At 42.6% G+C, this 20432-nt stretch overlaps 1 pseudogene across 1 annotated transcript in view; it reads right to left on the bottom strand.

The window, feature by feature from the left end:
* LOC311149197 (neuroplastin-like) overlaps nt 1–20432 on the bottom strand; it is a 43344-nt pseudogene that overhangs the window by 3128 nt on the left and 19784 nt on the right. Inside the window, exons 3-6 of the transcript in view lie at nt 10574–10748; nt 4706–4800; nt 530–663; nt 102–375 (exon numbers count right to left, since the gene is read on the bottom strand). The product of the transcript in view is annotated as a neuroplastin-like (transcript). The remainder of the gene's footprint in view (nt 1–101; nt 376–529; nt 664–4705; nt 4801–10573; nt 10749–20432) is intronic.

Below are 20432 nucleotides of genomic sequence, written 5' to 3'. Positions count from 1 at the left end.
CCACAAACAACAACAAAAACAACATTGAAATGAGGAGAACGAACCACAAACCAGAAAACCAAAATGGCCGCCATGGCTGATATGCTCTGACTCCGACTCACCATCTTGAATGTCGTCTGGCTTCTTGCGTTTCTCGTAGACCACGATGATGATGACCAGGATGATGACCTCGGCCAGGACGCCCAGCAGAGGCCAAAGCCAGGCCAGGTAGCTCCGGACCCGCAGCACAGACACGATGGACGAGGTTCCGAATATGTTGGTGGCGTTACACTGGTACTCCCCTGGGTCGGAGCCGATGTCCAGGTTGATGATGCTCAGCTCAGTGTAGTTGTCTTTGTTGTTAATGAAGAAACGACCGGAGGAGTTGTTGATGTCCTGTGGGGAGAGGGAGGGGGAGAGAGATGTGATTATGGTTGTGCCATGAGGAATGATGGTCATGGGAAGAAGAAGAAGAAGAAGAAGAAGAAGGAGAAGAAGAAGAAGAAGAAGAAGAAGAAGAAGAAGAAGAAGAAGAAGAAGAAGAACGTACCATGTAGAACCCGTTGTCCAGTTTGCGCCAGGTCCAGATAGGGTAAGGGTATCCCGTGGCCTTACAGTACAGCAGGGCTTTCTGACCCTCATTCTTATTGTCACTACGCTTGTGGCCTATGATGTCAGGACCAGCTGGAATGAGGGGAAACGACCAATGAGAACAAAGGACATTTAAAAAAAAAAGGAAGGCAATGATACGTTTTAGTACTAATACCATGTTATCACATAATAAAGACGTATAGATGTGGGGTGACCCAGCCCATTTCCTGTACTGTGTATAGACCTATAGATGTGGGGTGACCCAGCCCATTTCCCATACTGTATATAGACCTATAGATGTGGGGTGACCCAGCCCATTTCCCATACTGTATATAGACCTATAGATGTAGGGCTCCCGAGTGGCACAGCGGTCTAGGGCACTGCATCTCAGTGCTTGAGGCGTCACTACAGACCCCCTGGTTCGATTCCAGGTTGTATCACAACCGGCCGTGATTGGGAGTCCCATAGGGCGGCGCACAATTGGCCCAGTGTCGTCCAGGTTTGGCGGTGTAGGCCGTCATTGTAAATAAGAATTTGTTCTTAACTGACTTGCCTAGTTAAATAAAGGTTAAATAAAATAAAAAAAATAAAAGAATCCTATACTGTGTATAGATCTATAGATGTAGGGGAACCCAGTCCATTTCCTGTACTGTGTATAGATCTTTAGATGTGGGGCGACCCAGCCCATTTCCTGTACTGTGTATAGATCTATAGATGTGGGGCGATCCAGCCCATTTCCTGTACTGTGTATAGATCTATAGATGTTACCTTTACAGTAATGCTATTGGTCAACAACTCAGATTCTGAATCCAAACAACTCAGATGCTTATAAAAGGGCCTTAGATTAAAGATTATTTATCTTATGTTCCAGACTTGCTGTGGTGAGATACCTACACTCTTTCTCTCTCTCCCCCATGAGCTATGGACCATGGCACAAGCCTTGGTTTCTTTGTCTCTCTCTCTCTCTCTCTCCCTCCCTCTCTCAGAATAATGCCTTGTAACTTAAGTAATGAAATACTCTTGTATTTAGAATTCCGTTCTCAGACATTTCTCCATTGCCTACTATTGTAAACTCGACTATCGTCTCTTGCATATTGCTAACTGTCTTTATGGAGTCAGATAAACATTTTAGTAGGCTAATTGCTTAGTCTTATTACAAGTCGCATGTGATGTTTATATAATGTAGTGTATCAAATATTACTGCCCACTACATGTTATAGCCACGCCAAATCATGACTCTGCCATCAGCATGACGCAACAGCTTTCGTCGGACCAGGCAATGTTTTTCCACTCACTTGGTGAGTCACATGCCCACTGGAGCCGCTTCTTCTTGTTTTTAGCTGATAGGAGAGGAACTCGGTGAGGTCGTCTGCTGCAATAGACCATCAGTGACAAGGATCGACGAGTTCCGAGATGCTGTCTGTTTGTGGCCCGCCTGTTAGCTTGCACGATTCTAGCCATTTTTCTTCGACCTCTCTCATCAACTAGCTGTTTTCGCCCACAGGACTGCCGCGGATTGGATGTTTTTTGTTTGTCGCACCATTCTCAGTAAACCCTAGACACTGTCGTGTCAGGAGGGCGGCCATTTCTGAGATACTGGATCCGGCGCCCCTGGCACTGACGATCATACTACGCTCAAAGTCGCTTAGGTCACTCCTTTCGCCCATTCTAACGTTCAATCGAACAGTAACTGAATGCCTCGATGCCTGCCTGCCTGCTTTATATACAGTAGCAAGCCACGGCCACGTGACTCACTGTTTGTAGGAGCGATCCATTTTCGTGAACGAGGTGTACCTAATAAACGGTCTAACATTCAACACTCAATGGTGGTGTAGGCCAGACCTGGGGACAAATACATGTGTATTTTAGTATTTGTTATTTAAATACTTTTTTCTGTGTTTTAGAGTATTTTCAAATACACAGCCCAAAACAAGTACTTTTATTTGAGTATTTGAATGGTTATTTGTAAAAACCAAATAGTTGACCCAATTGTATTTGTAAGTATTTTTAAATACTTTTTTTCAAATAATATTTTCAAATACCTGGGTTCATTGCATGGGAGTGTATTTGAGTCAGTGTATTTGAGTATTTTCAAATATTTTCCAAGTGTATTTCCAAATACATTCCAATATTGTACTACTTGTTTTTTTCAAATAAAGGTTATTTGAACACTTGTTTTGGAAATATATTGAAAAGTTAATTGAAATACCTGAAATAGTATTTGAACCCAGGTCTTGTTGTCACGCCCTGGCTCTGGGGACAATGTTATGTTGAGCCAGGGTGTGTAATTCTATGTTTGATTTTTCTATGTTGGTCTGAGTGACTCCCAATCAGAGGCAACGAGTGTCAGCTGGGTGTCTCTGATTGGGAGCCATATTTAACTGTCTGTCTTTCACGTTGTGTTTGTGGTTTCTTGTTCGTGTTGGTTTGTGTTTAAACCATAGACGTCACGTTTTTCGTTTGTTGTTTTGATCGTGTGATCATTAAATAAATATATAATATGTTCACCCGCAACGCTGCGCCTTGGTCTCTCCATGACGATCGTGACAGAAGAAACCACCTAAACCAGACCAAGCAGCGTGTCCAGGAGCCATCGCTGGCAGATCTCCGTGGTAGCCTCGACTGGGTCAAGCCTAGTGAGGAGCAGAGAGGGTGGACTTGGGACCAGTTGAGGAGGAGCTTCGACTGGGTCAAGCCCATTGAGGAGCTGAATGGTGAGAGTTGGAGACAGAGGAGCGAGAACGATGGAGGCCTGGCCCACGGGGAGGAGAGACCCCCAGAAAATTTTTAGGGGGGGGGCTCACGACGTCGGGGCAGCAGGAGGCCGCGATAGAGCGGTCCAGCGGGTTGGCAGAGGAGGCCGCCAGGTTACGGGAGTCACTGGCCACCAGGGGGAAGGAGGTTGTAGAGGCACGGCGAGAGGTACTGGCGTGTGTTGCCAGTCCGGTCCGGCCTGTTCCTGATCCTCAAGTAGGGCCAGTGGTGTGTGTTCCCAGTACGGTCCGGCCTGTTCCTGCCACTCCCACCAAGTCAGTGGTGCGTTTCGTCAGCCCGGCGCGGCCCGTTCCTGCTCCCCGCCCCAAGTCAGTGGTGCGCGTCGTCAGCCCGGTCCGGCCCATTCCTGCTCCCCGCACCAAGTCAGTGGTGCGCGTTGTCAGCCCGGTCCGGCCCATTCCTGCTTCCCGCACCAAGTCAGTGGTGCGCGTCGTCAGCCCGGTCCGGCCCATTCCTGCTCCCCGCACCAAGCCAGGGGTGCGCTTCGTCAGCCCGGCTCGGCCCGTTCCTGCTCCCCGCACCAAGTCAGTGGTGTGCTTCGTCAGCCCAGTCCGGCCTGTCCCTGCTCCACGCACCAAGCCTACGGTGTGCGTCGTCAGCCTGGTAAGGCCCGTTCCTCCTCCACGCACCAAGCCAGGGGTGCGCGTCGTCAGTCCAGCACAACCCGTGCCTGGGTCATGTCCGGAGCCGGATCCGCCGTCTAGGCGGAGTGCCCACCCGGTCCCTCCCCTGTGGGATTTAGTTGGCGCGGTCGGAGTCTGCGCCTTTAGGGGGGGGGGGGTACTGTCACGCCCTGGCTCTGGGGACAATGTTATGTTGAGCCAGGGTGTGTAATTCTATGTTTGATTTTTCTATGTTGGTCTGAGTGACTCCCAATCAGAGGCAACGAGTGTCAGCTGGGTGTCTCTGATTGGGAGCCATATTTAACTGTCTGTCTTTCACGTTGTGTTTGTGGTTTCTTGTTCGTGTTGGTTTGTGTTTAAACCATAGACGTCACGTTTTTCGTTTGTTGTTTTGATCGTGTGATCATTAAATAAATATATAATATGTTCACCCGCAACGCTGCGCCTTGGTCTCTCCATGACGATCGTGACACTTGTGTAGGCTGGGGGGCTCTATGAAAGGCGCTATTTCCAGGACTATATGACAGTGCTGTTTAAAGATAACACATAAATGTGGCCTTGGGCGTCATATTAGGTCATCATAGCGCCTTGGAATGATGCATCAGTCTAGGATCAATCATATCCATTACCATTCAACACTGGTGGGTGGGAGTCGTACTGTACCTTTAATCTCGATGGTGTGGCTAACCCCATACAACACTATGTTATGTTAACAGAGGGTTACAGATAGGTCGTACCTTTAATCTCGATGGTGGCGTTAGCAGGCAGGTCCATATTGAAGGTGTAGACACACATGTACTCCCCTGCATCCTCTCCTCGGGGCTTCTTCAGGCTGGATTTACACAAAACAAACATCAAGAAACCCCCAGAAATACAACACAGTAGAGAGGATCTTTTCAATGTTAATCAACACTTATATGTTCAATCCTCCCCATCAGAGAAATGAACCCCTGTCTCCCTCGTGACATGTGGGGATCCTCAACACAATACTAAATAGGTCTGAGGGGAGAAGTTCAGGGAGAGGATTGCAAAGGGTGCTCCAAGCCCCCAATCAATCATCAAAAAATATTTTTAAGTTCCTACACTGGGGGAGAGACAAGAGGGTCCAACCCATCTACTTTATTAACCAATAAGTGCTTTATTACATCTAATAAGAAAATAGGAAGACAGATAAGTGCCTTATGCTCCCCCCCCCCCCCCCCCTAAAACCTGCAAGGCAATCTCCCATCCCCTCCAAATAGGTTTTAATAAATCATTTAAAAAATGGAAGGTATTGGGTCCATCATCAACTCCCCCAGTGTCATTATATCAAACCATCGTAGTCCGAGAAACGTTTATTCTATCTCATTGAGGCTGTTAGGGACCGTGGTCCCCAACCTTTGCATCCACCGCCATTCTGAGGGCAGCCTCTGGGCCTTGGACCACCAGACTCAAGGCCTGCTATTGTTCAACTCCCTACCATGTGTGCGGAAGTGCACATACAACTCTGTCAGTTTATCTGCTCTACCGATGCAGGACACTTTACCAACTCAATCATATACAACACTTTACACACTCAATCATATACAACACTTTACACACTCAATCATATACAACACTTTACACACTAAATCATATACAACACTTTACACTTTCAATCATATACAACACTTTACACACTCAATCATATACAACACTTTACACACTCAATCATATACAACTCTTTACACACTCATACTTTGAGTTTCCAATTGTAGAGACTGAGAATGCTTAGGGTTTTTCAATTGTCTATTAGCCTCTATGAGGTGTCGAAGTTTGATCCATTATCACTATTTTAAATCCCTTGTCTGCAAGTTTAATAACTATATCTTGATTATGTCTCAGCCTTTTTAAAGCCTGTTGTTGTTCTACAGTTAAATTGTTCTCACCCCTCTCTATATGAAAGAGAAAACCCTTGAATATCACACCCAATAAGATCTAATATGGAAAGTTAAGGTTAGAGTTAGGGTTAGGGTTAGGGTTAGGGTTAGGGTTAGGATTAAGGTTAGAGTTAAGGTTAGGATTAAGGTTAGAGTTAGGGTTAAGGTTAGGGTTAAGGTTAGGGTTAGGGTTAAGGTTAAGGTTAGAGTTAGGGTTAGGGTTAGGGTTAGGATTAAGGTTAGAGTTAAGGTAAGGGTTAGGGTTAGGGTTAGGGTTAAGGTTAGAGTTAAGGTAAGGGTTAGGGTTAGGGTTAGGGTTAAGGTTAGAGTTAAGGTAAGGGTTAGGTTTTGAATTAGGGTAGGGTTAAAAAGAGACTGGTTTGTCTTGTGGTGCGCAGGCCTATTGTTGTGTGCCCCTCCAATATAATGCTATAAACCATTCAACTGTTAAAATTATCTAGATTACCCCCTCCAAACTTACCAAAAGTAAGTAGGTTATTATTGTTTCTAAATGATAGTCTGAGTGGTTATCTAGGACCATGAAGGGACTGAGATATTAAAATATACAAGGGATCAGGGGATAGATGCTTTAATAATACATATACAAACACAATTATATCCACATATATAAGCGCTAGAAGACAAAGTGCTAAGAGATAAAGTGCTAAAATGTCAAAACAAAATCAAATACCTAAAAAAGGAAGGAATAAAACTATTTAAGATAAGCATGCAAATATTAAATATTAGACAAAACCACTTAAACTTTATTTTTTGTTTAAATAGTGCATCCTTCTTTCACCTCCTTGAGATCCCTGTAAACAAGTGCTATCCCTTTCGATTGATCCCATCTAACTGGTTAAAAACGCTCATTCAGACCGGTGGGTGTAATTGTTTGAAGATCTCTTATCCACCCACGTTCCACTGCTTTTCGCCGCCCACTGGTCCACCCAGAACATGACTGTAAGCCGGATATATTGAGGTAAGTGATGGGGTGATCCTGGAAATGAGTGACTAGTTCTGTGTGTAGATGGGCCCGTTTGATGTTGTATAGATGTTGTTTAAGTCTAGTTTCTATTGTATACTGAGTTTCCCCGATGTAGTGTTTTTTGCATAATGTACAGGTAATTATATAAATGACATTTGGAGTGTTGAGTGAGATAGAGTCTAGAACTGGAGTGGAGGTCTTGCTGTGTGGATTTGAAATGAATTTTCTTGGTTTGAAGTGGGCCGTGTGAGGTTTGGGTGGTTGTGGGGGCTTAGTGCTGTATTTTGCTTTGATTAGGACGTCTTTGAGACTCTTATTCCTTCTGAATGCTGAGATAATTCTATATGGCTGGAAGGGTGTGTATGCCTGTTGAGTAATGAGAAAATTATGCTTGAATGCCTGATGTAGCGGTCTGATCCTATGTGAGAATGTAGTGACTAAGGGGATAAGGATTGTCTGCTGATTGGAAGAGGAATCAGAGGAGGAGAGAAGGTTGTGATTCTGAGAGGGGGGGGTTTTGGTGGGGTTAGGGTTAGGAGTAGGGTTAGGGGTGGGAACAGGATACGAACCCGGGTTAGGGTAAGGGTTAAGGTTAGGGTCAGGGTCAGGGTTAGGGTTAGGAGTAGGGTTGGGGGTAGGTTTAGGGTTAGGAGTAGGGTTAGGGTTAGGTTTAGGAGTAGGGTTGGGGGTAGGGTTAGGGTTAGGAGTAGGGTTGGGGGTAGGGTTAGGAGTTGGAACAGAATACGAACCCGGGTTAGGGTAAGGGTTAAGGTTAGGGTCAGGAGTAGGGTTAGGGGTGGGAACAGGATACGAACCCAGGTTAGGGTAAGGGTTAAGGTTAGGGTTAGGGTTAGGAGTAGGGTTAGGTATAGGGTTGGGGGTAGGGTTAGGGTTAGGGTTAGGGTTGGGGTTAGGGTTGGGGTTAGGGTTGGGGGTGGGGTAAGGAGTTGGAACAGGATACGAACCCGGGTTAGGGTAAGGGTCAGGGGCGGGAGCAGGATACGAACCCGGGTTAGGGTAAGGGTTAAAGTTAGGGTCAGGGTTAAGGTCAGGGGAAGGGGGGGATTTGGAAGTGCCTCCAGAACCTGTGTAATGAGAGTTGTGGTCAGAAAGAGTGATTGACAGACTTGTGTTTTGTGGGTGTGTTAGCTGAATGGGAGAGAGGGCCGCCAAGGTACTGGTTTTTATGGTTCTGAGGTATCGTTTTGAGTAGCCTCTTTGTCTAAGTGCATGAAATAGTGTTTGAATTGCTGTGTCCAGATCCTTTTTACAGGAGGATATCCTATGGAACCGTATAATTTGGGATTTGACGATGCCTTTAAATGTATGTTTGGGATGATAACTCTGTTTATGGAGTAGAGCATGTGTATCTGTTGGTTTGAAATAAACTTTAGTGAGTAATGTTTTTTGGGATTGATTTATCTGATTAAAGAATACTGTGGTATCCAAGAAATGTACTTCACATGGATCTATTGTGTATTTAACCTTAATGGACGGGTGATGACTGTTGAGAATGCTGATGAATTCAGTGAATAGTTGGATGTCATGAGGCCAGGCTCCTATGATGTCGTCTAGAAATCTGTAATAAAATGTGGGTTGATGTGGGCACTTGGCCAATGCCTCTCTCTCCCATTCAGCCATGTAGATGTTTGCATATGCAGGGGCAAATTTCTTCCCCATAGCCGTTCCCTCCACCTGCAAGTAGTGCCTATCATTGAATATAAAATCGTTGTGTGTGAGACTAATTTCTAATAATTGTAGTAATTCATTGTCTGGTCTATTCCTATCTGGGTGTGCATGGAGTAGATTTCTAACCGTCTGTATTCCTGTTGCTGTATTTATGTTGGTATATAAGCTATCAATGTCTATAGTGAATATGTATGTTTGGGAGGGAACAACTATGGGTTTAATCTTCTCAAGGAAGTGGTAAGTGTCTCTGAGGTAGCTGGGGTGTCTAGTGGAGAGAGGGTTGATATGATGGTCAATATATTGAGCTATGTTGTACGATTCACTATTGCAGTCTGATACGATGGGCCTGCCAGGAGGAACTTCATGGGGAATTGTCCAGGTGTCTGGTTCTTTGTGAATTTTACAAAGTAGGTAAAACAGTCTGGGTCGTGGGGTGTCTGGTCCAAATAGAAAGTCTCGTTGTTTCTTATTGATGTACCGTTTATCATAAAGTGTTTGTATGATTCGGCGTAGCTTAGTCTGAGTCTGTGGTTGTAGGCTGTCTTCTATAGGTACATAGTACTTGGTGTTGGATAACTGTCTGTTTGCCTCATATGTGTATTGATGTTTGTCTAGGATCACTGTTTTTGATCCCTTATCTGCTGGTTTCAATATTATGTGAGGGTTGTTTATAAGTTCTTTTATGGCTTGTCTCTCTATACAAGTGAGGTTGTCCTGTCTATCTGCCTGGGTGTGGTAGTTGTGAAGGGTGTCTTTGTCCGTTCTGATTAGATAAGGGTTAGGGTTAGGGTTAGGGTTAGGATTAAGGTTAGAGTTAAGGTAAGGGTTAGGGTTAGGGTTAAGGTTAAGGTTAGAGTTAGGGTTAGGGTTAAGGTTAGAGTTAAGGTAAGGGTTAGGGTTAGGGTTAGGGTTAAGGTTAGAGTTAAGGTAAGGGTTAGGGTTAGGGTTAGGATTAAGGTTAGAGTTAAGGTAAGGGTTAGGGTTAGGGTTAGGGTTAAGGTTAAGGTTAGAGTTAGGGTTAGGGTTAAGGTTAGAGTTAAGGTAAGGGTTAGGGTTAGGGTTAGGGTTAAGGTTAGAGTTAAGGTAAGGGTTAGGGTTAGGGTTAGGATTAAGGTTAGAGTTAAGGTAAGGGTTAGGGTTAGGGTTAAGGTTAAGGTTAGAGTTAGGGTTAGGGTTAAGGTTAGAGTTAAGGTAAGGGTTAGGGTTAGGGTTAGGGTTAAGGTTAGAGTTAAGGTAAGGGTTAGGGTTAGGGTTAGGATTAAGGTTAGAGTTAAGGTAAGGGTTAGGGTTAGGGTTAAGGTTAAGGTTAGAGTTAGGGTTAGGGTTAAGGTTAAGGTTAGAGTTAAGGTAAGGGTTAGGGTTAGGGTTAAGGTTAGAGTTAAGGTAAGGGTTAGGGTTAGGGTTAGGGTTAGGATTAAGGTTAGAGTTAAGGTAAGGGTTAGGGTTAGGGTTAGAGTTAGGGTTAGGGTTAAGGTTAAGGTTAGGGTTAAGGTTAGAGTTAAGGTTAGAGTTAAGGTTAGGGTTAGGTTTAAGGTTAGAGTTAAGGTTAGGGTTAAGGTTAAGGTTAGAGTTAAGGTTAGGATTAAGGTTAGGGTTAGGGTTAAGGTTAGAGTTAAGGTTAGGGTTAGGGTTAAGGTTAGAGTTAAGGTTAGGGTTAAGGTTAGAGTTAAGGTTAGGGTTAGGGTTAGAGTTAAGGTTAGGGTTAGAGTTAGGGTTAGGGTTAGGGTTAAGGTTAGAGTTAGGGTTAAGGTTAGAGTTAGAGTTAAGGTTAGAGTTAGGGTTAAGGTTAGAGTTAGAGTTAAGGTTAGAGTTAGGGTTAAGGTTAGGGTTAAGGTTAGGGTTAGAGTTAAGGTTAGGGTTAAGGTTAGGGTTAAGGTTAGGGTTAGGGTTAGGGTTAGAGTTAAGGTTAGGGTTAGGGTTAAGGTTAGAGTTAAGGTTAGGGTTAAGGTTAGAGTTAGGGTTAGGGTTAAGGTTAAGGTTAAGGTTAGAGTTAGAGTTAAGGTTAGGGTTATGGGTTATAGATAGGGACCTACTAGTACTCAGTGTTGGCTCTCTCTCCGCGGGTCTCTTCGATCTCCTCCCCATTCTTCATCCAGAAGCTCTCGATGTGGGCACCTTGGGCTGCAGTTAAGTTGCACTGCAGGGTGAGGGGCAGGCTGTGGTGATCACTGGGCAGCGTGATGTGGTCCGACGAGCTGATGGAAGGCTCTGAAACACCAATAAGAAACTTCCAATATCCAATTCAATTTCAATACATTAAATTCATGAAGTAAACTGACATTCCAATTCCTTGAAAAACAATTAGGAAAATTGAAATTTCAGTTGACGGAAGGCTCTGAAACACCAATAAGACACCAGGGTTAAGGTCAGTTCCATTTCAAATCAGTTGGGGTCAATTTCATTTAAAATAGTTTCTTATTCTTCTTTTTCTTACTCTTGTATTTTTCAACGTATTTAATTGAAATTAGTTGAAAAGCAATGAGGAAAATTGGATTGGAATTTCAGCGTAATTCCAGAATTGACTAAATTGAAATGGAATTGATCCCAGCCCTGATTGAGACATCACACAGGCTTGTGTTACTAAATGACCCTGTAGTTCACTTTAAACAAGCATAATAAGTAGTAGACACTTACAGTATGAGTACTTTCCCATACCAGAGCCGTACACTTACAGTATGAGTACATTCCCATACCAGAGCCGTACACTTACAGTATGAGTACTTTCCTATTCCAGAGCCGTACACTTACAGTATGAGTACTTTCTCATTCCAGAGCCGTACACTTACAGTATGAGTACTTTCCCATTCCAGAGCCGTACACATACAGTATGAGTACTTTCCCATACCAGAGATGTTTTTCTATTTATTTCACCTTTATTTAACCAGGTAAACCAGTTGAGAACAAGTTCTCATTTACAACTGCGACCTGGCCAAGATAAAGCAAAGCAGTGCGATAAAAACAACAACACAGAGTTACATATGGGGTAAAACAAAACAAAGTCAAAAATACAACAGAAATAAATATATATATACAGTGTGTGCAAATGTAGCAAGTTATGGAGGTAAGGCAATAAATAGGCTATAGTGCAAAATAATTACAATTAGTATTAACACTGGAATGATAGATGTGCAAGAGATGATGTGCAAATAGAGATACTGGGGTACAAATGAGCAAAATAAATTTTGATGTACACTGTCAGTATGAGTACTTTCCTATTCCAGAGCCGTACACTTACAGTATGAGTACTTTCCCATTCCAGAGCCGTACACATACAGTATGAGTACTTTCCCATTCCAGAGATGTACACTTACAGTATGAGTACTTTCCCATTCCAGAGATGTACACTTACAGTATGAGTACTTTCCTATTCCAGAGCCGTACACTTACAGTATGAGTACTTTCCCATTCCAGAGCCGTACACTTACAGTATGAGTACTTTCCCATTCCAGAGATGTACACTTACAGTATGAGTACTTTCCTATTCCAGAGCTGTACACATACAGTATGAGTACTTTCCCATTCCAGAGCTGTACACATACAGTATGAGTACTTTCCTATTCCAGAGCCGTACACTTACAGTATGAGTACTTTCCCATTCCAGAGCCGTACACTTACAGTATGAGTACTTTCCTATTCCAGAGCCGTACACTTACAGTATGAGTACTTTCCCATTCCAGAGCCGTACACTTACGTTTGAGTACTTTTCCATTCCAGAGCCGTACACTTACGTATGAGTACTTTCCCATTCCAGGGCCGTACACTTACAGTATGAGTACTTTCAAATACCAGAGCCATACACATACACAGGATGTCTATAAATGGCTCTGGCCTCTACCTCCAATGATTTGCAGACATAGCAGTCAGTGTTGGTTTGAAATCTATTTGGCATCCAGTAATTCAGCCCAGAAGCGTGTAGAGCTGACATTCCCAAGAAGAGGTTAGAGGTTAGAGGTTAGAGGTCAGGGGTCAGGGGTCAGGGGTCTGGGGTCTGGGTAGTAATTTAGGGCTAGTGTTTGATAGGTTTCCATGTCCTTCATAACTCAGAACCATATATATAAATATATACTGAACAAAAATATAAACGCAACATGTAAAGTGATGGTTCCATGTTTCATGAGCTGAAATAAAACATCCCAGAAATTGTCCATATGCACAAACAGCTTATTTCTCAAAAATGTTAGCCACAAATTTGTTTACATCCCTGTTAGTTAACATTTCTCCTTTGCCAAGATAATCCATTCACCTGACAGATGTGGCATATAATGAACCTGATTAAACAGCATGATCATTACACAGGTGCACCTCTCTACCATAAAACGTTGTTTTAGAGAATTTGGCAGTACGTCCAACCGGCCTCACAACCGCAGAACACGTGTATTGCGTCGTGTGGGCGAGCGGTTTGCTAATGTCAACGTTGTGAACAGAGTGCCCCATGGTGGCAGTGGGGTTATGGTACGGGCAGGCATAAGCTACGGACGATGAACACAATTGCATTTTATCAAAGGCAATTTGAAGATCCTGAGGCCTTGTTGTGCCATTCATCCGCAGCCATCACCTCATGTTTCAGCATGATAATGCACGGCCCTATGGTCGCAAGGATCTGTACACAATTCCTGGAAGCTGAAAATGTTACAGTTTTTCCATGGCCTGCATACTCACCAGACATGTCACCCATTGAGCACGTTTGGGATGCTCTGGATCAACGTGTACGACAGTGTGTTCTGGAAATTTTTTCTAATTTTGTCTATCATAGTTGACGTGTACCTATGATGAAAATTACAGGCCTCTCTCATCTTTTTAAGTGGGAGAACTTGCACAATTGGTGGCTGACTAAATACTTTTTTCCCCCACTGTATCTGTGACCAACCGATGCATATCTGTATTCCCAGTCATGTGAAATCCATAGATTAGGGCCTAATGCATTTATTTCAATTTACTGATTTCCTTATATGAACTATAACTCAGTCAAATCTTTGAAATTGTTGCATGTTGTGTTTATATTTTTGTTCAGTATAGATACAGTACATATCTCTGGATAAGAGTGTCTGCTAAATGACTCAAATGTAAATCCATGACTGACTGTGCAAACCCATGTTAAAATAGTTCCCAACTCATACTGAAGCTGATGACATGACATCAACCAATTCAGCCTAGCTCTTAGATACTCCTTTTCACCCTAACATGCATAAACATAACATTTATAATAATTAAATATGAAAGAACACAGAAGGACAAAATTAAATATGGGTTAGATGGGTTAGATTGGTTAGATGGTTTAGATGGGTTAGATGGGTTAGGTGGGTTAGATGGGTTAGATGGGTTAGGTGGGTTAGATGGGTTAGATGGATTAGGTGGGTTAGGTGGGTTAGATGGATTAGGTGGGTTAGGTGGGTTAGATGGGTTAGGTGGGTTAGATGGGTTAGATGGATTAGGTGGGTTAGGTGGGTTAGATGGATTAGGTGGGTTAGGTGGGTTAGATGGGTTAGGTGGGTTAGATGGGTTAGGTGGGTTAGATGGATTAGGTGGGTTAGGTGGGTTAGATGGGTTAAGTGGGTTAGGTGGGTTAGGTGGGTTAGATGGATTAGGTGGGTTAGGTGGGTTAGATGGATTAGGTGGGTTAGGTGGGTTAGATGGGTTAGATGGGTTAGGTGGGTTAGATGGATTAGGTGGGTTAGGTGGGTTAGATGGGTTAAGTGGGTTAGGTGGGTTAGGTGGGTTAGATGGATTAGGTGGGTTAGGTGGGTTAGATGGGTTAGGTGGGATAGGTGGGTTAGATGGGTTAGGTGGGTTAGATGGGTTAGGTGGGTTAGATGGGTTAGATGGGTTAGGTGGGTTAGATGGGTTAGGTGGGTTAGATGGGTTAGCTGATTTTGTATGTTTGCCCACTGACAAAGACATGATCAGTCTATAATTTTAATGGTAGGTTTATTTGAACAGTGAGAGACAGAATAACAACAAAAAAATCCAGAAAAACTCATGTCAAAAATGTTAGAAATTGATTTTCATTTTAATGAGGGAAATAAGTATTTGACCCCTCTGCAAAACATGACTTAGTACTTGGTGGCAAAACCCTTGTTGGCAATCACAGAGGTCAGACGTTTCTTGTAGTTGGCCACCAGGTTTGCACACATCTCAGGAGGGATTTTGTTCCACTCCTCTTTGCAGATCTTCTCCAAGTCATTAAGGTTTCGAGCCTGACGTTTGGCAACTCGAACCGTCAGCTCCCTCCACAGATTTTCTATGGGATTAAGGTCTGGAGACTAGCTAGGCCACTCCGGGACCTTAATGTGCTTCTTCTTGAGCCACTCCTTTGTTGCCTTGGCCGTGTGTTTTGGGTCATTGTCATGCTGGAATATCCATCCACGACCCATTTTCAATGCCCTGGCTGAGGGAAGGAGAAAACAGAAAAACACCCACAAAGCATGATGTTTCCACCTCCATGTTTGACGGTGGGGATGGTGTTCTTGGGGTCATTGGCAGCATTCCTCCTCCTCCAAACACGGCAAGTTGAGTTCATACCAAAGAGCTTGGTTTTGGTCTCATCTGACCACAACACTTTCACCCAGTTGTCCTCTAAATCATTCAGATGTTCATTGGCAAACTTCAGACGGGCCTGTCTATGTGCTTTCTTGAGCAGGGGGATCTTGCGGGCGCTGCAGGATTTCAGTCCTTCACGGCGTAGTGTGTTACCAATTGTTTTCTTGGTGACTATGGTCCCAGTTGCAAGATCCTCCTGTGTAGTTCTGGGATGATTCCTCACCATTCTCATGATCATTGCAACTCCACGAGGTGAGATCTTGCATGGAGCCCCAGGCCGAGGGAGATTGACAGTTCTTTTGTGTTTCTTCCATTTGCGAATAATCGCACCAATTGTTGTCACCTTCTCACCAAGCTGCTTGCCGATGGTCTTGTAGCCCATTCCAGCCTTGTGTAGGTCTACAATCTTGTCCCTGACATCCTTGGAAAGCTCTTTGGTCTTGGCCATGGTGGAGAGTTTGGAATCTGATTGATTGATTGCTTCTGTGGACAGGTGTCTTTTATACAGGTAACAAGCTGAGATTAGGAGCACTCCCTTTAAGAGTGTGCTCCTAATCTCAGCTCGTTACCTGTATAAAAGACACCTGGGAGCCAGAAATCTTTCTGATTGAGAGGGGGTCAAATACTTATTTCCCTCATTAAAATGCAAATCAATTTATAACATTTTCGACATGCGTTTTTCTGGATTTGTTTGTTGTTATTCTGTCTCTCACTGTTCAAATAAACCTACCATTAAAATTATTGTCACGGATGCCGCCGAGGCTGCTCCTCCTCCTTGCTCGGGCAGGCTTCGGCGTTCGTCATCCCGGAGTACTAGCTACTACCGTTTGATGTTTTCGATGTTTGTTTTGTCATGTCTAGTTAGTGCACCTGTTTCGTATTCTGTATTGATTATGTCACCTATAAGTTCCCCTATGTTATGTTTGTATTTTGTGTGTTATTGTCCGCCTGTCATGTATGTATAGGTTCGGTACCTTGGCATTTCGTGTGATTTTACGCACTCGCGTATTTGTTTCGCCTCTTGTGTTTTTGAGGTCGTTTATTTGTGTGTACCTATAGAGGTGATTAGTAAAGTCGTCTTGACTTATTCCTCTGTGTCCTGCGCTTGACTTCACCACCGCATCCACATCAGCACCTTGACAATTATAGACTGATTATTTCTTTGTCAGTGGGCAAACGTTCAAAATCAGCAGGGGATCAAATACTTTTTTCCCTCACTGTAATATTATTAGTCAAGGACTGAAATACATACATTTAAAATGTCACACATATCCTAAATATCAGTACATACACACAATATCTAGGCCTATTACATAATAAGGTGCAAATTACAATACAATATATATAAAATGGCTGTGTCACTTCATAATCCCCTTTGTGCAGTAAGGTGTTATTGTATCTGGTTTTTGAATCTGGTTTTATTGCTAGTTTGAGTTACCTGGGGTTACAGAGAGTTCTGACATGCATGTTACGGACACTTTCCCTCCATGTACATCTAAGTGCGATACGTGCTACTTTTTTATGGACCAACTGTAATTGACCTATGTCCTTCTTTGCCACACATGACCACACAGCTAGGCAGTAGTCCAGGTGCGACGAAACTAGGGCCTGTAGGACCTGTCTGGTCGACTGAGATGTCAACAAGGCAGAGCAACACCCTATCATGGACAGACCTCGTCCAATTTTAGCAACCATTGAGTCTATATGTTTTGACCATGAAAGCTTGCTATCTAGGTTTACACCCAGCAGTTTAGTCTCCTCAACTTGCTCAATAGCCACATTATTCAATAATTGATCTAAACAAGGTTTAGCGTTGAGCAAGTGATTTGTCCCAAATATTATACTTTTCGTTTTTTAGATAATTAGCACCAACCTATTGCTAATTACCCATTCTAAAACTGACTGGAGCTCTATGTTAAGTGTCTCAGTTATTGATTTTACTGTTGCAGCGGACGTGTATACTGTTCAGTTGTCAGCGTACATAGACACACAGCCTTTATTCAAGGTCAGCGGGAGGTCATTTGTAAAAACAGAAAACAATAATGGCCCCAGCCGGCTGCCCTGCGGTACACCACAGTCAACTGAATTTGCATGAGAGGCTTCCATTAACGAAAACCCTCAGTGTTCTATTAGATAGGTAACTCTCAATTCATAATAAGGCAGAGGATGCAAATGCATAACACCTAAGTTTTTTCAGCAATAGGTTATGATCAAAAGCTGCACTGAAGTCTAACAAAACAGCTCCCACAATCTTCTTACTATCAATTTCTTTCAGCCAATAATCTGTCATTTGTTTCAGTGCAGAGCATGTTGAGTGCCCTTCCATATCAGCAAGCTGAAAGCATTTGTAACAAGCTGATTGGTCGGCTGTTTGAACCATTAACCTCTTAAGGATCGGAACCTTTTTTTCAATTTTCGCCTATAATGACATACCCAAATCTAACTGCCTGTAGCTCAGGACCTGAAGCAAGGATATGCATATTCTTGATACCATTTGAAAATGTGAAATGAATGTGGGCGAATATAACACATTAGATCTGGTAAAAGATAATACAAACAAACAAACATGCGTATTAAAAAAAGAATGTATCATCTTTGAAATGCAAGAGAAAGGCCACAATATAATATTGCAGTTTAGGCGCAATTTAGATTTTGGCCACTACATGGCAGCAGTGTGTGTGCAAAGTTTCAGATTGATCCAGTGAAGCATTGCAATACTGGACTATTTTGTATCAAGTCTGCCCAAATGTGCCGAATTGGTCAATTGATACATTTTCAAGTACATAACTATAGAGAACATACAAAAATGATATGGTAATACAAAATGTAAGTTTACACACTCCCAGGAATGTCATACATGATGGATCATTAGCTTATACACTAACTTTCACACATCTAGATGGCGGGGTGGGTGTGGAGCCAGAGACAGCAGGGGTTCAAACTGTAGAACCCAGTTCCCACATTTGAATATAAAAATGGATTTTATCAAACAAAACTATGCTACATTTTATCTCTGGGACCCTTATGATGACAAATCAGAGCAATATTACTGAATGTAAGTACATTATTTACCTTCAGAGGTGAATGTATCAAACCAGTTGCCGTGATACGTTTTTTGTTGTTGTGCCCTCACCTCAAACAATAGCATGGTATTTTTTCACTGTAATAGCTACTGTAAATTGGACAGTGCAGTTAGATTAACAAGAATTTAAGCGTTCTGTCCATATAAGACATGTCTATGTCCTGGAAAGTTTGCTGTTACTTACAACAGTCATGCTAATCACATTAGTGCACGTTAGCTCAACCGTCCCGTATACGGGACACCGATCCCGTAGAGGTTAAAGGGTGCTCTTCTATTCTTGGGTAGCAGAATGATCCTTGCCTCCCTCCATGTCTGAGGGCACACACCGTCTTCTAGGCTTAAATTGAAGATGTGGCAAACAGGAGTCACAATGTGCTCCGCTACCAACCTCAGCAATTTACCATCCAGGTTGTCGGTTCCAGGTGGTTTGCCCTTATTTATAGATAGCAACAATTATTTCACCTCTTCCACACCCACTTTGTGGAACTCAAAACTACAGTGCTTGTCTTTCATTATTTGGTCCATTATGCATGAATATGAAGGTTCAGCATTTGCTGTTTGCATGTCATACCTAAGTTTGCTAATCTTGTCAACAAAAAAGTGTTTTATTATGAACAAGCCAACTGCCTCAATGAAAGATGGAGCCGAGTTTGCTTTCTTGCCTAGAATTTCATTTACAGTGCTATGAAAAAGTATTTGCCAAACTCTGCATTCCACAGTAAGAACATCATACCAAAGGTCAAGCATGGTGGTGGTGGTGTGATGGTTTGGGGATGCTTTGCTGCCTCAGGACCTGGACGACTTGCCTTAATTGAAGGAACCATGAATTCTGCTCTGTATCAGAGAATTCTACAGGAGAATGTCAGACCATCCGTCTGTGAGCAGAAGCTGAAGCGCAGCTGGGTCATGCAGCAAGACAATGATCCAAAACACACAATCAAGTCTACATGAAAATTGCTAAAAAGCAACAAATTGGAAGTTTTGGAATGGCCTAGTCAAAGTCCAGACTTAATCCCAATTGAGATGTTGTGGCAGGACTTGAAACGAGCAGTTCATGCTTGAAAACTCAAACATCACTGAGTTAAAGCAGTTCTGCATGGAAGTGTGGGCCAAAATTCCTCCACAGCGATGTGAGAGACTGATCAACAACTACAGGAAGCATTTGGTTGGAGTCATTGCAGCTAAAGGTGGCACAACCAGTTATTGAGTGTAAGGGGGCAATTACTTTTTCACACAGGGGCATTGGGTGTTGCATAACTTTGTTTATGAAATAAATGAAATAAATATGTAATTGTTGTGTTATTTGTCCACTTTTGTTCCCTTTATTTAATATTAGGTTTTGGTTGAAGATCTGATAACATTCAGTATCACAAATATGCAAAAGTAGAGAAAATTAGAAAGGGGGCAAATACTTTTTCATAGCACTGTAAGTACTCCAGAGCTTTTTACTATCATTCTTTATATAATTTATCTTTGTTTCTTCTTCTTTTTGTTTAGTTTAGTTACATGATTTCTCAATGTCCTGTATGTTTGCCAGTCTGCTGTGTTGCCAGACTTATTTGCTATTCCCTTTGCCATACAGTTTTTCAATTAATAATCTATCCATGGGGATTTGGCAGTTCTAACTGTCAGTTTCTTGATGGGCCCATGCCTATCAGTAACCGGAAGAAGCAGTTTCATAAATGCTTCAAGTGTAGCGTCCGGATGTTCCTCATTACACACATCAGACCTACAAATATTTTTCACATCTTCGACATAGGAATCATTACAAAACCTCTTGTATGATCGTTTAAACACAGGTTTAGGTCCAGTCTTTGGAAATTTGGTTTTTCTAGATATGGCTATTATATTATGATCACAACCAGTCAATATTTAGGTCACCCAGAAAATATCCCTCTCTGTTGATTTCACATACATTATCCAACATTTCACACATACTGTATAGTCCAAATACTGACTTTTAGCACCTGGTGGTCTATAGCAACTTCCTATGAGAATAAGCTTTAGGTGATGAACATGTAGCCGTATTACTTCCACATCATCTGACATGAGATCCTATCTCAGCCTAACAAGAATATGACTCTGGACATACACTAGCGGTCAAAGGTCTTAGAACGCCTACTCATTCAAGGGTTTTTCTTTATTTTTACTATTTTCTACATTGTAGAATAATAGTGAAGACATCAAAACTATGAAAATAACACATATGAAATTATGTAGTAACCAAAAAAGTGTTTTCAACAAATCAAAATATATTTTATATTTGAGATTCT

This window comes from Coregonus lavaretus, assembly GCF_964263955.1.
Source record: "Coregonus lavaretus genome assembly, chromosome: 21".
Taxonomy (NCBI): Eukaryota; Metazoa; Chordata; class Actinopteri; order Salmoniformes; family Salmonidae; genus Coregonus; species Coregonus lavaretus.
Note: the sequence above shows the minus strand (reverse complement) of the source record. Positions and strands in the feature narration are given on the sequence as shown.